This window comes from Anser brachyrhynchus (assembly GCF_964034855.1).
Source record: "Anser brachyrhynchus genome assembly, chromosome: 10".
Classification (NCBI taxonomy): Eukaryota; Metazoa; Chordata; class Aves; order Anseriformes; family Anatidae; genus Anser; species Anser brachyrhynchus.
The window spans coordinates 15,371,560-15,386,873 of record NC_137705.1 but is presented as its reverse complement, the minus strand read 5'-3'; the positions used below and the strand labels follow the sequence as shown (position 1 = coordinate 15,386,873).

The 15,314-nt window shown below is 48.2% G+C and overlaps 1 long non-coding RNA gene across 5 annotated transcripts in view; it reads right to left on the bottom strand.

The window, feature by feature from the left end:
- The window catches only part of LOC308200387, a 620,245-nt gene that overhangs the window by 273,208 nt on the left and 331,723 nt on the right, over positions 1-15,314 (bottom strand). The window contains exon 3 of one of the 5 annotated variants that reach the window (XR_013955586.1): positions 6,992-11,894. The exons of 2 other annotated variants lie outside the window; for them this stretch is intronic. This is a non-coding gene — a long non-coding RNA (uncharacterized lncRNA). Of the gene's footprint in view, positions 1-4,929; positions 12,902-15,314 lie in introns of those variants that run through there. 2 more of the 5 variants (XR_013955587.1, XR_013955588.1) reach the window with 2 other exon arrangements.

The window sequence follows — 15,314 nt, the reverse complement described above, 5'->3', positions numbered from 1 at the left end:
CACATACGGCAGTTCATCATATTTTCCTTCCCACTTACAAAATAGCATTATTGTAAAATTGTATTATATTGCAATGTTCCATTCTCAGGCCAAGTTTCTTGGTCCTCTAGTTTATACTGTGGCCACCAAATATTACAATAATCAATCAGCTTTCCTTTCCGCATTTCTTGACCAAAACCTCCCTCTTTCCAGTGTGCTAGCAAACACCCCAGCGGGGATGTCCGCGGGATAGGTACATCTTTTCCCAGAATTTCTTTAATCTTTTTCATTTTGAGCTTATGATACGGACCCAAAAGCTGCCGGAGCAGCAACACACTCTCCCGAAAGCTGCCGGAGCAGCAACACACTCTCCCGAAAGCTGCCGGAGCAGCAACACACTCTCCCGAAAGCTGCCGGAGCAGCAACACACTCTCCCGAAAGCTGCAGCAACACACTCTCCCGAAAGCTGCCGGAGCAGCAACACACTCTTCCGAAAGCTGCCGGAGCAGCAACACACTCTCCCGAAAGCTGCCGGAGCAGCAACACACTCTCCCGAAAGCTGCAGCAACACACTCTCCCGAAAGCTGCTGGAGCAACAACACACTCTCCCGAAAGCTGCAGCAACACACTCTCCCGAAAGCTGCCGGAGCAGCAACACACTCTCCCGAAAGCTGCAGCAACACACTCTCCCGAAAGCTGCTGGAGCAACAACACACTCTCCCGAAAGCTGCAGCAACACACTCTCCCGAAAGCTGCCGGAGCAGCAACACACTCTCCCGAAAGCTGCAGCAACACACTCTCCCGAAAGCTGCTGGAGCAACAACACACTCTCCCGAAAGCTGCCGGAGCAGCAACACACTCTCCCGAAAGCTGCCGGAACAGCAACACACTCTCCCGAAAGCTGCAGCAACACACTCTCCCGAAAGCTGCTGGAGCAACAACACACTCTCCCGAAAGCTGCAGCAACACACTCTCCCGAAAGCTGCCGGAGCAACAACACACTCTCCCGAAAGCTGCCGGAGCAGCAACAGCACACTTTCCAGAAGCTGCCGGAGCAGCAGTGTGCTTTCCCAAAAGCTGCCGGAGCAGCAGTGTGCTTTCGCAAAAAGCTGACGGAGCAGCAGCAGCACGCTTTCTACATACCAATAATACCAGGTGCTGACCCTTCAGCACAAACCAATACAATTACCAATGCCGAACCTGCAGAGCTTTCGCTCTGTCTAACGGACGGCGCCTAGGCTTACCCCGGGAGCTCCCTGCCCAACCGAGCGTGGCTTTCGCCGCGTCTGACCGGCAGGCTTTCCCAACCAAATCGGTACCGAATACCCAAAGTTGAAAGCACCTTTGCTTACCACTCCAGTGGTACGTCGTGAGCAGCGGAGGTCGGTCGTGGTCGACTGCTCCCCGAGAATCCCTCGGTGCCGGCTGGAGCGAAACCGAGACACGATCCGCCTCAGCAGTGCCCACGCTGTCCCATCTGGGTCGCCAAAATGTTAGCGTAGCAACCACATAACCACCAAGTGATTATATGAAGGTGCTTTATTCAGCGCTGGAAGCCGGGGCAGGTGCCCAAATCTGGCTTCAAGTCCCGTTACTTCCCAGCCGTTATTTATACATACAATATTGCGTCAGGTATACATATTCATTACAGGTTGCAACATCAGCCTCGCTTTTCATTCTAATTAGCTCCCCTCCCCTTTGCACATGCGTGGCGCACTCTGGTGGTCGTCCAGGTGGTCGTCCAGATGAAGTAAGGAGTCTTCCTCTCCGCTAAACTCTTTCACCTTTCTCACTCGACGCATGCTCCCTCCGCTCCTTGGTTCTGCTTCAACTCATTTCATCATCTCCAGGCCCTTATCCAAGGTCAGGTTGTACCTGTTCCCTCCCAGGGTTCCCCTTCAACGATTCCTTTAAATGTTCAATGTACTCCCTAGGTTTCCAGTATACATAGATTACTTGATAATGTAAGTACATTTAATAATATTTAATTATACCGTATGATCCATCACCTGAGAAACATTAATAGAACATCCATTCGATTCTCCCCAACACTAACACAGTGAGTCCAGAGAGTTCACTGGCACCACTGGGGATACAGTGCAGTGAATCCAGTGAGTGCACTGGCACCACTGGGGATGCAGTGCAGTGAGTCCAGAGAGTGCACTGGCACCACTGGGGATGCATTGCAGTGAGTCCAGAGAGTGCACTGGCACCACTGGGGATGCACTGCAGTGAGTCCAGAGAGTGCACTGGCACCACTGGGGATGCAGTGCAGTGAGTCCAGAGAGTGCACTGGCACCACTGGGGATGCAGTGCAGTGAGTCCAGAGAGTGCACTGGCACCACTGGTGATGCACTGCAGTGAGTCCAGTGAGTGCACTGGCACCACTGGGGATGCAGTGCAGTGAGTCCAGAGAGTACACTGGCACCAGTGGGGATGCAGTGCAGTGAGTCCAGAGAGTGCACTGGCACCACTGGGGATGCAGTGCAGTCAGTCCAGCTTACACCTCCCCTCCAGTTCAGCTTACACCTGAAAGATATCTACTAGACCGGATCGTCTTGAAGCCCCCCCTCTAGCTCAACCACACAAATAGTACACCAAAACTAAAGAATTTACTAAACTAATTAAACTAAAGCATTTTACAGTCTTAGTATAGGCGATAGAAAAGACACTTAGACGCGATAGAGACCCCAGTACCGTAAGGGAAAGATGAAATAGCAGTGAAACAATCAAAGCGACAGACAGCAAAGATCAACCCTTGTACCTTTTGCATCATGGTTTAGCGAGAACAACCAAGCAAAGTGAACTAAAGTTTGCCCCCCCGAAACCCAAGCGAGCTACTTTCAAGCAGTTAAAGAGAGCGAACCCGTCTCTGTTGCAAAAGAGTGGGATGACTTGTCAGTAGAGGTGAAAAGCCAACCGAGCTGGGTGATAGCTGGTTACCTGTGAAACGAATCTAAGTTCCCCCTTAATCCTCCCTACCGGACATCCTGAACCCTAATGAGATGATTAAGAGCTATTTAATGGAGGGACAGCTCCATTAAAAAAGGACACAACCTCGACTAGCGGATAATTCTTACTACTGATCCTACCGTGGGCCCTAAAGCAGCCATCAAAAAAGAGTGCGTCAAAGCTCCACCACCTAAAAATACCAAAATAAGATGATTCCCTTATCACAAACAGGTCAACCTATGAATATAGGAGAATTAATGCTAAAATAAGTAACTCAGGGCCACACCCCTCTAACGGCGCAAGCTTACATAGAAACATTATTAACAGACCTAGACAGATACAAAAACCCCTACAAGACCACGTATTAACTAACCCTGTTAACCCGACTCAGGAGCGCCTATAAGAGCGATTAAAATCTGTGAAAGGAACTCGGCAAATTAATAAGGCCCGACTGTTTACCAAAAACATAGCCTTCAGCAAATTAAACAAGTATTGAAGGTGATGCCTGCCCGGTGACTTAGGTTTAACGGCCGCGGTATCCTAACCGTGCAAAGGTAGCGCAATCAATTGTCCCATAAATCGAGACTTGTATGAATGGCTAAACGAGGTCTTAACTGTCTCTCACAGATAATCAGTGAAATTGATCTCCCCGTGCAAAAGCGGGGATGTGAACATAAGACGAGAAGACCCTGTGGAACTTAAAAATCAACGACCACCGCGAATCCTCAATCAACCCCACTGGGGCCACTACCATCGCAGAGCCTGGTCGATATTTTTCGGTTGGGGCGACCTTGGAGGAGAACAAATCCTCCAAAAACAAGACCATACCTCTTTACCTAGAGCTACCCCTCAAAGTGCTAACAGTGACCAGACCCAATATAATTGATTAATGGACCAAGCTACCCCAGGGATAACAGCGCAATCCCCCTCAAGAGCCCATATCGACAGGGGGGTTTACGACCTCGATGTTGGATCAGGACATCCTAATGGTGCAGCCGCTATTAAGGGTTCGTTTGTTCAACGATTAACAGTCCTACGTGATCTGAGTTCAGACCGGAGCAATCCAGGTCGGTTTCTATCTATGACACACTCTCCCCAGTACGAAAGGACCGGGAAAGTGGGGCCAATACCACAAGCACGCCCCCCCCCTCTAAGCAGTGAAACCAACTAAACCGTGAAGAGGGCCTTCCCCCACCACTTTCAATCCTAGAAAAGGACCAGCTAGAGTGGCAGAGCCCGGCAAGTGCAGAAGGCTTAAGCCCTTTCCCCAGAGGTTCAAATCCTCTCCCTAGCTTCACCCATGATTCAAATAACAACACTAAGCTGCCTCATTATATCCCTCCTATACATCATCCCAATCCTGATTGCCGTAGCCTTCCTAACCCTAGTAGAACGGAAAATCCTAAGCTACATACAATCCCGCAAAGGCCCTAACGTTGTCGGGCCTTTTGGCCTACTTCAACCATTTGCGGACGGACTGAAACTATTTACCAAAGAGCCCATCCGACCCTCTACCTCTTCCCCACTTCTATTCATTCTGATACCAATACTAGCCCTTGTCCTAGCCCTCACCACTTGAGCACCACTACCACTCCCATTTCCCCTAGCAGATCTAAACCTCGGAGTTCTCTTCCTAATAGCCATGTCAAGCCTAGCCGTCTACTCAGTCCTATGATCAGGCTGAGCCTCGAACTCAAAATACGCACTAATCGGAGCCCTACGGGCAGTAGCACAGACCATTTCATACGAAGTGACACTGGCCATAATCCTGCTATCAATAATCATACTAAGCGGAAGCTACACACTCAGCTCCTTTGCCGTCGCACAGGAGCCTCTATACTTCATTTTCTCCTCATGACCCCTAGCAATAATATGATACGTATCCACCCTAGCAGAGACAAACCGAGCTCCTTTTGACCTCACAGAGGGTGAATCTGAGCTAGTCTCAGGGTTTAACGTTGAATACGCCGCAGGACCCTTCGCCTTATTCTTCCTAGCTGAATATGCGAACATTATGCTAATAAATACACTTACAGCCATCATATTCCTAAACCCAAGCGCCCTAGGGCCACCCACAGAACTATTCCCCGTCATCCTAGCCACAAAAGTCCTCCTACTATCTTCTGGTTTCTTATGGGTCCGAGCTTCATACCCACGATTCCGATATGACCAACTAATGCACCTACTATGAAAAAACTTCCTACCCCTCACACTAGCTCTGTGCCTCTGACACATCAGCATACCTATCTGCTATGCAGGCCTACCTCCTTACATAAGGAAATGTGCCTGAACTACAAAGGGTCACTATGATAAAGTGAACATAGAGGTATAACAGCCCTCTCATTTCCTGTTGACCTTAGAAAAGTAGGAATTGAACCCACACAAGAGAAATCAAAATTCTCCATACTTCCCTTATATTATTTTCTAGTAGAGTCAGCTAATCAAGCTATCGGGCCCATACCCCGAAAATGATGGTTTAACCCCCTCCTCTACTAATGAACCCTTACGCGACCCCAATCATAACCTTCAGCCTCATCTTGGGCACCACAATCACAATTTCCAGCAACCACTGAGTTCTGGCCTGGACAGGACTGGAGATCAACACACTAGCCATCATTCCCCTAATTGCCAAATCCCACCACCCACGAGCAGTAGAAGCCGCAACGAAATACTTCCTAACCCAAGCAGCTGCTTCCGCCCTGGTCCTATTCTCTAGCATAACCAATGCCTGAGTCACCGGCCAATGAGACATCACACAAATAAACCACCCAACCTCCTGTCTACTACTGACAGCAGCAATCGCTATTAAACTGGGCCTAGTGCCATTTCACTTCTGATTCCCAGAAGTACTACAAGGATCGCCACTAATAACAGCCCTGCTACTCTCGACCCTCATAAAATTCCCCCCACTAACCCTGCTCCTACTAACATCCAAATCCCTCGACCCAGCTCTACTCACCGCCATGGCCCTAGCCTCAACAGCACTAGGAGGCTGAATAGGACTGAACCAAACACAAACACGCAAAATCCTAGCCTTCTCGTCCATCTCCCACTTAGGCTGAATCGCCATCATCCTAGTTTACAGCCCCAAATTGGCCTTACTTACCTTCTACCTATACACAATCATAACATCAGCCGTATTCCTAGCCCTTAACAAAATCAAAGCCCTTAACCTATCCATGATCACAACCTCATGAACAAAAACCCCAGTGCTAAACGCCACCCTAATACTAGTACTTTTATCCCTAGCAGGCCTCCCCCCATTAACAGGCTTTATACCAAAGTGACTTATCATCCAAGAACTAACTAAACAGGAAATAACACCAGCAGCCATGGCAATTGCCATGCTATCACTGCTCAGCCTCTTCTTCTACCTACGCCTCGCATACCACTCAACAATTACCCTTCCCCCCAACTCCTCTAACCACATAAAACAATGATACACTAGCAAAGCCCCAAGCACACCTACTGCGGTCCTTGCCTCACTATCAATCCTCTTACTTCCCCTGTCCCCAATAATACATGCCATTGTCTAGAAACTTAGGATAACACCCCAAACCGAAGGCCTTCAAAGCCTTAAATAAGAGTTAAACCCTCTTAGTTTCTGCACATTAAGACTTACAGAATATTAACCTGTATCTTCTGAATGCAAGTCAGACGCTTTAATTAAGCTAAAGCCTCCCTAGACAGATGGGCTTCGATCCCACAAAACTCTAGTTAACAGCTAAATGCCTAAACCAATTGGCTTCTGCCTACAAAGACCCTGACGCACCCTAGTGCGCATCGATGAGCTTGCAACTCAACATGAATTTCACTACAGAGCCGATAAGAAGAGGAATTAAACCTCTGTAAAAAGGACTACAGCCTAACGCTTCAACACTCAGCCATCTTACCCGTCACCTTCATCAACCGATGACTATTTTCCACTAACCATAAGGATATTGGCACCCTGTACCTCATCTTCGGGGCATGAGCAGGAATAGTCGGCACCGCACTCAGCCTATTAATCCGCGCAGAACTAGGACAACCAGGAACTCTCCTAGGCGACGACCAAATTTACAATGTAATCGTTACCGCTCACGCCTTTGTAATAAGCTTCTTTATAGTCATACCCATCATGATCGGAGGATTCGGCAACTGATTAGTCCCCCTCATAATCGGTGCCCCCGACATAGCATTCCCGCGAATAAACAACATAAGCTTTTGACTCCTCCCCCCATCATTCCTCCTCCTACTAGCCTCATCCACTGTAGAAGCTGGCGCCGGCACAGGCTGAACTGTCTACCCTCCCCTAGCAGGTAACCTTGCCCACGCCGGAGCTTCAGTAGACCTGGCTATCTTCTCACTCCACTTAGCCGGTATCTCCTCCATCCTTGGGGCCATCAACTTTATCACCACAGCCATCAACATAAAACCCCCCGCACTCTCACAATACCAAACCCCACTATTTGTCTGATCCGTACTAATTACCGCCATCCTACTCCTTCTATCACTCCCCGTACTCGCCGCCGGTATTACAATATTACTAACTGATCGAAACCTAAACACCACATTCTTCGACCCCGCTGGAGGAGGAGACCCAATCCTGTACCAACACCTATTCTGATTCTTCGGACACCCAGAAGTCTATATTCTGATCCTACCGGGGTTTGGAATTATCTCACACGTAGTCACGTACTACTCAGGCAAAAAGGAGCCCTTCGGCTACATGGGAATAGTCTGAGCCATACTATCCATCGGCTTCCTAGGATTCATCGTCTGAGCTCACCACATGTTTACAGTAGGAATAGACGTTGATACCCGAGCCTACTTTACATCAGCCACTATAATCATTGCCATCCCTACCGGAATCAAAGTATTTAGCTGACTAGCCACCCTGCACGGAGGAACAATCAAATGAGACCCCCCCCAATACTATGAGCTCTAGGATTTATCTTCCTATTTACCATCGGAGGATTAACAGGAATCGTTCTTGCAAACTCTTCCCTAGACATCGCCCTGCACGACACGTACTACGTAGTTGCCCACTTCCACTACGTCCTATCCATAGGCGCCGTCTTTGCCATTCTAGCAGGATTTACTCACTGATTCCCACTACTCACTGGGTTTACCCTACACCAAACATGAGCAAAAGCCCACTTCGGGGTAATATTTACAGGAGTAAACCTAACGTTCTTCCCCCAGCACTTCCTAGGCCTAGCAGGAATACCCCGACGATACTCGGACTATCCCGACGCCTACACACTATGAAACACCATTTCCTCCATCGGCTCCCTAATCTCAATAGTAGCCGTAATCATACTAATATTCATCATCTGAGAAGCCTTTTCGGCCAAACGAAAAGTCCTACAACCAGAACTAACTACCACAAACGTTGAATGAATCCACGGCTGCCCTCCCCCATACCATACTTTCGAGGAACCGGCCTTCGTCCAAGTACAAGAAAGGAAGGAATCGAACCCTCACATGTTGGTTTCAAGCCAACTGCATTAACCGCTCATGCTTCTTTCTTATGAGACGTTAGTAAACCAATTACATAGCCTTGTCAAGACTAAATCACAGGTAAAAATCCTGTACATCTCATGTGGCCAACCACTCCCAACTAGGATTCCAAGACGCCTCATCACCCATCATAGAAGAACTCGTTGAATTCCACGACCACGCCCTAATCGTTGCCCTAGCTATCTGCAGCCTAGTTCTCTACCTTTTAGCCCACATACTAACAGAAAAACTCTCGTCCAATGCTGTAGACGCCCAAGAAGTAGAGCTGATCTGGACAATCCTACCTGCTATCGTCCTGGTACTCCTCGCCCTCCCATCCCTACAAATCCTCTACATAATGGACAAAATCGATGAACCAGACCTCACCCTAAAAGCCATCGGCCACCAATGATACTGAAGCTACGAATACACAGACTTCAAAGACCTATCATTCGACTCCTACATAGTGCCCACCCCAGACTTACCCAACGGCCACTTCCGACTGCTAGAAGTTGACCACCGCGTAGTTATCCCAATAGAATCCCCCATCCGCGTGATCATTACTGCAGGAGACGTACTCCACTCCTGAGCAGTCCCAACGCTCGGAGTTAAAACAGACGCAATCCCAGGCCGACTAAACCAAACTTCATTCATTACCACCCGGCCTGGGATTTTTTACGGACAATGCTCAGAAATTTGCGGGGCTAATCACAGCTACATACCCATTGTAGTAGAATCAACCCCACTCCCACATTTCGAGGCCTGATCGTCCCTTCTATCATCATCCTAATCATTAAGAAGCTATGCAACAGCACTAGCCTTTTAAGCTAGCCAAAGAGGGACTTCCCCCTCCTTAATGATATGCCACAGCTTAACCCCGCACCATGATTTTCAATCATAATTATAACCTGATTAACCCTAGCACTCCTCATCCAACCAAAACTACTAGCCTTCACCACAACCAACCCCCCATCAAATAAGACCTCCCTCACTACCAAACCCACACCATGATCCTGACCATGAACCTAAGCTTCTTTGACCAATTTTCCAGCCCCAGTCTATTCGGCATCCCCTTAATCCTACTATCCCTACTCTTCCCAGCCCTACTATTCCCGTCCCCAAACAACCGATGAATCAACAACCGCCTTTCTACTATCCAAACATGACTCCTTCACCTAATCACAAAACAACTAATAGTCCCACTCAACAAAAATGGCCACAAATGAGCCATAATATTTACATCCCTAATAATCATACTTCTTACAATCAACCTTCTAGGCCTCCTTCCATATACATTCACCCCAACCACCCAACTATCTATGAACATAGCCCTAGCCTTCCCACTATGGCTCGCCACACTACTAACAGGCCTACGAAACCAACCATCAGCCTCTTTAGCCCACCTATTACCCGAAGGTACCCCTACACCCCTAATCCCCGCACTAATCCTGATCGAAACAACCAGCCTACTAATCCGCCCCCTAGCCCTCGGAGTCCGCCTTACAGCCAACCTTACAGCAGGACACTTACTCATCCAACTCATCTCTACAGCCTCCATTGCATTAATACCCACCCTTCCTGCAGTATCCATCCTAACAATAATCATCCTACTACTCCTAACCATCCTAGAAGTAGCAGTAGCCATAATCCAGGCCTACGTCTTCGTGCTCCTTCTAAGCCTATACTTACAAGAAAACATCTAATGGCACACCAAGCACACTCATACCACATAGTTGACCCAAGCCCTTGACCAATCTTCGGGGCAGCCGCCGCCCTACTCACAACCTCAGGATTAATCATGTGATTCCACTACAACTCATCCATACTACTAACCCTAGGCCTCATCTCAATACTCCTAGTAATACTCCAATGATGACGAGACATTGTACGAGAAAGCACCTTCCAAGGCCATCACACTCCCACAGTCCAAAAAGGCCTACGATACGGCATAATCCTTTTCATCACATCCGAAGCATTCTTCTTCTTAGGGTTCTTCTGAGCGTTCTTCCACTCGAGCCTGGCCCCAACCCCAGAACTAGGAGGCCAATGACCCCCAACAGGAATTAAACCACTCAACCCGATAGAAGTCCCCCTACTAAACACAGCCATCCTACTAGCCTCAGGCGTTACCGTAACGTGAGCCCATCACAGCATCACAGAAGGAAACCGAAAACACGCCATCCACGCCCTAACCCTAACGATCCTCCTGGGATTCTACTTCACAGCCCTACAAGCAATAGAATACCACGAAGCCCCATTCTCAATCGCCGATAGCGTCTACGGATCTACCTTCTTCGTTGCCACTGGATTCCACGGACTCCACGTAATCATCGGATCCTCCTTCCTGACCGTCTGCCTCTTCCGACTGATCAAGTTCCACTTTACATCAGACCACCACTTCGGATTCGAGGCAGCAGCCTGATACTGACACTTCGTAGACGTCATCTGACTATTCCTCTACATAACCATCTACTGATGAGGATCTTGCTCTTCTAGTATATTAATTACAATTGACTTCCAATCTCTAGAATCTGGTATAAACCCAGAGGAGAGCAATGAACGCACTCATGTTCATATTCGCCCTATCATCAATCCTAAGCGCCGCCCTAACCGCATTAAACTTCTGACTCGCCCAAATAAACCCCGACTCAGAGAAACTCTCACCGTACGAATGTGGATTCGACCCACTTGGATCTGCTCGATTACCATTCTCAGTCCGATTCTTCCTCAGTAGCCATCCTGTTCGTCCTATTCGACCTAGAAATCGCCCTCCTACTCCCCCTGCCATGAGCCGTCCAACTCCAATCCCCCCTAATGACCCTCACCTGAACTGTAGTGATCCTCCTTCTCCTAACACTCGGACTGGCCTACGAGTGAATTCAAGGGGGCCTAGAATGAGCAGAATAACAGAAAGTTAGTCTAACCAAAAAGATAGCTGGTTTCGACCCAGCAGATTACAGCCAACCCTGTAACTTTCTTATGTCGCCCCTACATTTAAGCTTCTACTCAGCCTTCATTTTCAGCGGACTAGGACTAGCCTTCCACCGAACCCACCTAGTATCCGCCCTACTATGCCTTGAAAGCATAATATTATCGATATTCGTAGGCCTATCAATATGATCCATCGAAAACCAAGTCTCCTCATTCACCATGGTACCAATTCTCATGCTAACCTTCTCAGCGTGTGAGGCGGGCACAGGCCTGGCCATCCTAGTAGCCTCCACCCGCACACATGGCTCCGACCACCTACACAACCTAAACCTCCTGCAATGCTAAAAATCATCCTACCCACAATCATACTTCTTCCAACAGCCCTGCTGTCTCCACCAAAATTTCTATGGACTAACACCACCTTATACAGCCTCCTAATCGCTGCCCTAAGCCTACAGTGATTAATCCCAACCTACTACCCCTACAAATTTTTATCCAACTGAACAGGAATTGACCAAATCTCATCCCCCCTCCTAGTACTATCCTGCTGACTACTCCCACTCATAATCATAGCAAGCCAAAACCACCTGCAACAAGAACCCCTACAACGCAAACGAATCTTTATCTCAACCTTAGTCGCAGTCCAGCCATTCATCCTACTAGCCTTTTCCACCACAGAACTAGCACTATTTTACATCTCATTTGAAGCAACCCTCATTCCCACCCTAATCTTAATCACCCGATGGGGGAACCAACCAGAACGCCTAAGCGCTGGCATCTACCTGCTATTCTACACGCCAGTAAGCTCTCTACCCCTGCTAATCACAATCATACACCTATACGTGAAAATTGGCACCCTGCACCCGCCAACCCTACAACTAACCCACCCAACCCTATCCACCTCATGGACAGGAATACTATCAGGTCTAGCACTGCTCATAGCATTCATAGTAAAAGCCCCACTATACGGCCTACACCTCTGACTGCCAAAAGCCCACGTAGAAGCACCCATCGCAGGCTCAATACTCCTCGCCGCCCTACTACTAAAGCTAGGAGGATACGGAATTATACGAGTCACTCTATTTATGGGCCCACTGTCCAACCTCCTGCACTACCCCTTCCTAACCCTGGCCCTATGAGGCGCCCTAATGACTAGCTCAATCTGCCTACGACAGACAGACCTAAAATCACTAATCGCTTATTCATCCGTTAGCCACATAGGCCTAGTTATCGCCGCAGGAATAATCCAAACCCACTGATCATTCTCAGGGGCAATGATCCTAATAATTTCCCATGGACTAACTTCCTCCATACTATTCTGCCTAGCCAACACAAACTATGAACGTACGCACAGCCGAATTCTACTACTCACACGAGGCCTACAACCTCTCCTACCACTCATAGCTACCTGATGATTGCTGGCCAATCTAACAAACATAGCCTTACCCCCAACAACAAACCTCATAGCAGAGCTAACCATTATAATCACCTTATTCAACTGATCTGCCTTCACGATCATCCTAACAGGAATCGCAACCCTACTAACCGCCTCCTACACCTTATTCATACTACTAATGACCCAACGAGGCTCATTCCCCTCCCACATCACATCTATGCAAAACTCAACCACGCGAGAACACCTGCTCATAACACTCCACATTATCCCAATATTCCTCCTAATCCTCAAACCCGAACTGATCTCCGGAATCCCCTCATGCAAGTATAGTTTAAACCAAACATTAGACTGTGATTCTAAGAATAGAAGTTCAAACCTTCTTACCTGCCGAGGGGAGGGTTTAACCAACAAGAGCTGCTAACTCTTACATCTGAGCCTAAAACCTCAGCCCCCTTACTTTTAAAGGATAACAGCAATCCACTGGTCTTAGGAACCACCCATCTTGGTGCAAATCCAAGTAAAAGTAGTGAACCCCACACTACTAATCAACTCCCTCACACTACTCACGCTGACAATCCTCCTAACCCCAATCATCCTGCCATTTCTATTTAAAAACTTTAAAAACACCCCACAAGCCACCACCCGCGCTGTTAAAACCGCATTCCTAATTAGCCTAGCCCCTACAACCGCATTCATCTACTCGGGAGTAGAATCTGTCACCTGCCACTGGGAGTGAAAATTCATTATAAACTTTAAAATCCCCCTGAGCCTAAAAATAGACCAATACTCAATAACATTTCTTCCAATCGCCCTATTTGTAACATGATCAATCCTACAATTCGCCATATGATACATGGCCTCAGAGCCATACGTAACAAAATTTTTCACCTACCTACTGACATTCCTAGTCGCCATACTCCTCCTAACAACCGCAAACAACATATTCCTCCTATTCGTAGGCTGGGAAGGAGTACGAATCATGTCCTTCCTTCTCATCGGCTGATGACAAGGCCGAGCAGATGCCAACACCGCCGCCCTACAAGCCGTAATCTACAACCGAATCGGAGACATCGGACTGATCCTGAGCATAGCATGACTAGCTTCAACATTCAACACCTGAGAGATCCAACAAGCCGTACACCCCCACCAAACCCCAATCCTCCCCCTCATAGGATTAATCCTCGCAGCCGCAGGAAAATCCGCCCAATTTGGACTCCACCCATGACTGCCCGCAGCAATAGAAGGCCCCACCCCAGTATCAGCCCTACTGCACTCCAGTACCATAGTAGTAGCCGGAATCTTCCTGCTCATCCGCATGCACCCCCTGCTAGCCACCAACCAGACAGCCCTAACTGCCTGCCTATGCCTAGGTGCTCTATCAACCCTATTCGCTGCCACATGCGCCCTAACCCAAAATGACATCAAAAAAATCATTGCTTTCTCAACATCCAGCCAACTAGGACTAATAATAGTCACTATCGGACTAAACCTCCCACAACTAGCCTTCCTACACATCTCAACCCATGCCTTCTTTAAAGCCATACTATTCCTATGCTCAGGGTCTATCATCCACAACCTAAACGGAGAACAAGATATCCGAAAGATAGGAGGCCTACAGAAAATACTCCCAGTCACTACTTCCTGCCTAACCATCGGAAACCTGGCGCTGATAGGAACCCCATTCCTAGCCGGATTCTACTCAAAAGACCTCATCATCGAAAGCTTAAACACATCATACCTAAATACTTGAGCCCTACTCCTAACCCTTATAGCCACAGCATTCACCGCAACCTACAGCATCCGCATAACCATCCTAGTCCAAGCTGGACAAACCCGAATCCCCCCAATAGTATCAATAAACGAAAACAACCCACTAATCACCGCCCCCCTAACCCGACTCGCCCTAGGCAGCATTACAGCAGGAATAATCATTACCTCTTTCATCACACCAACCAAAACCCCCCCAATAACCATACCCCTTATCACCAAAACCGCTGCCATCCTCATAACAATCCTAGGAATCATCCTAGCCCTAGAACTATCGAACATAACACACACCCTCACTCACCCCAAACCAAACCCCCTCATAAACTTCTCCTCTGCATTAGGGTACTTCAACCCCCTAGTACACCGATTCTTCTCCAAAAACCTACTAGAAAAGGGACAAAACATTGCCCTACACTTGATCGACCTCTCCTGACTCAAAAAAATAGGGCCAGAGGGCCTTGCTGAACTACAAGTAGCCGCAAGCAAAGCCGCAACCTCAATACACACAGGGCTAATTAAGGCCTACCTAGGATCCTTCGCCCTCTCCATCCTGGTAATAATCCTAATAACACACAGACTCACTAATGGCCCCTAACATCCGCAAATCCCATCCCCTACTAAAAATAATCAACAACTCCCTAATCGACCTACCCGCCCCCTCCAACATCTCTGCCTGATGAAACTTCGGCTCCCTTCTAGCCATCTGCTTAGCCACACAAATCCTAACAGGCCTGCTACTAGCCATACACTACACCGCAGACACTTCACTCGCCTTCTCCTCAGTAGCTCACACATGCCGAGACGTCCA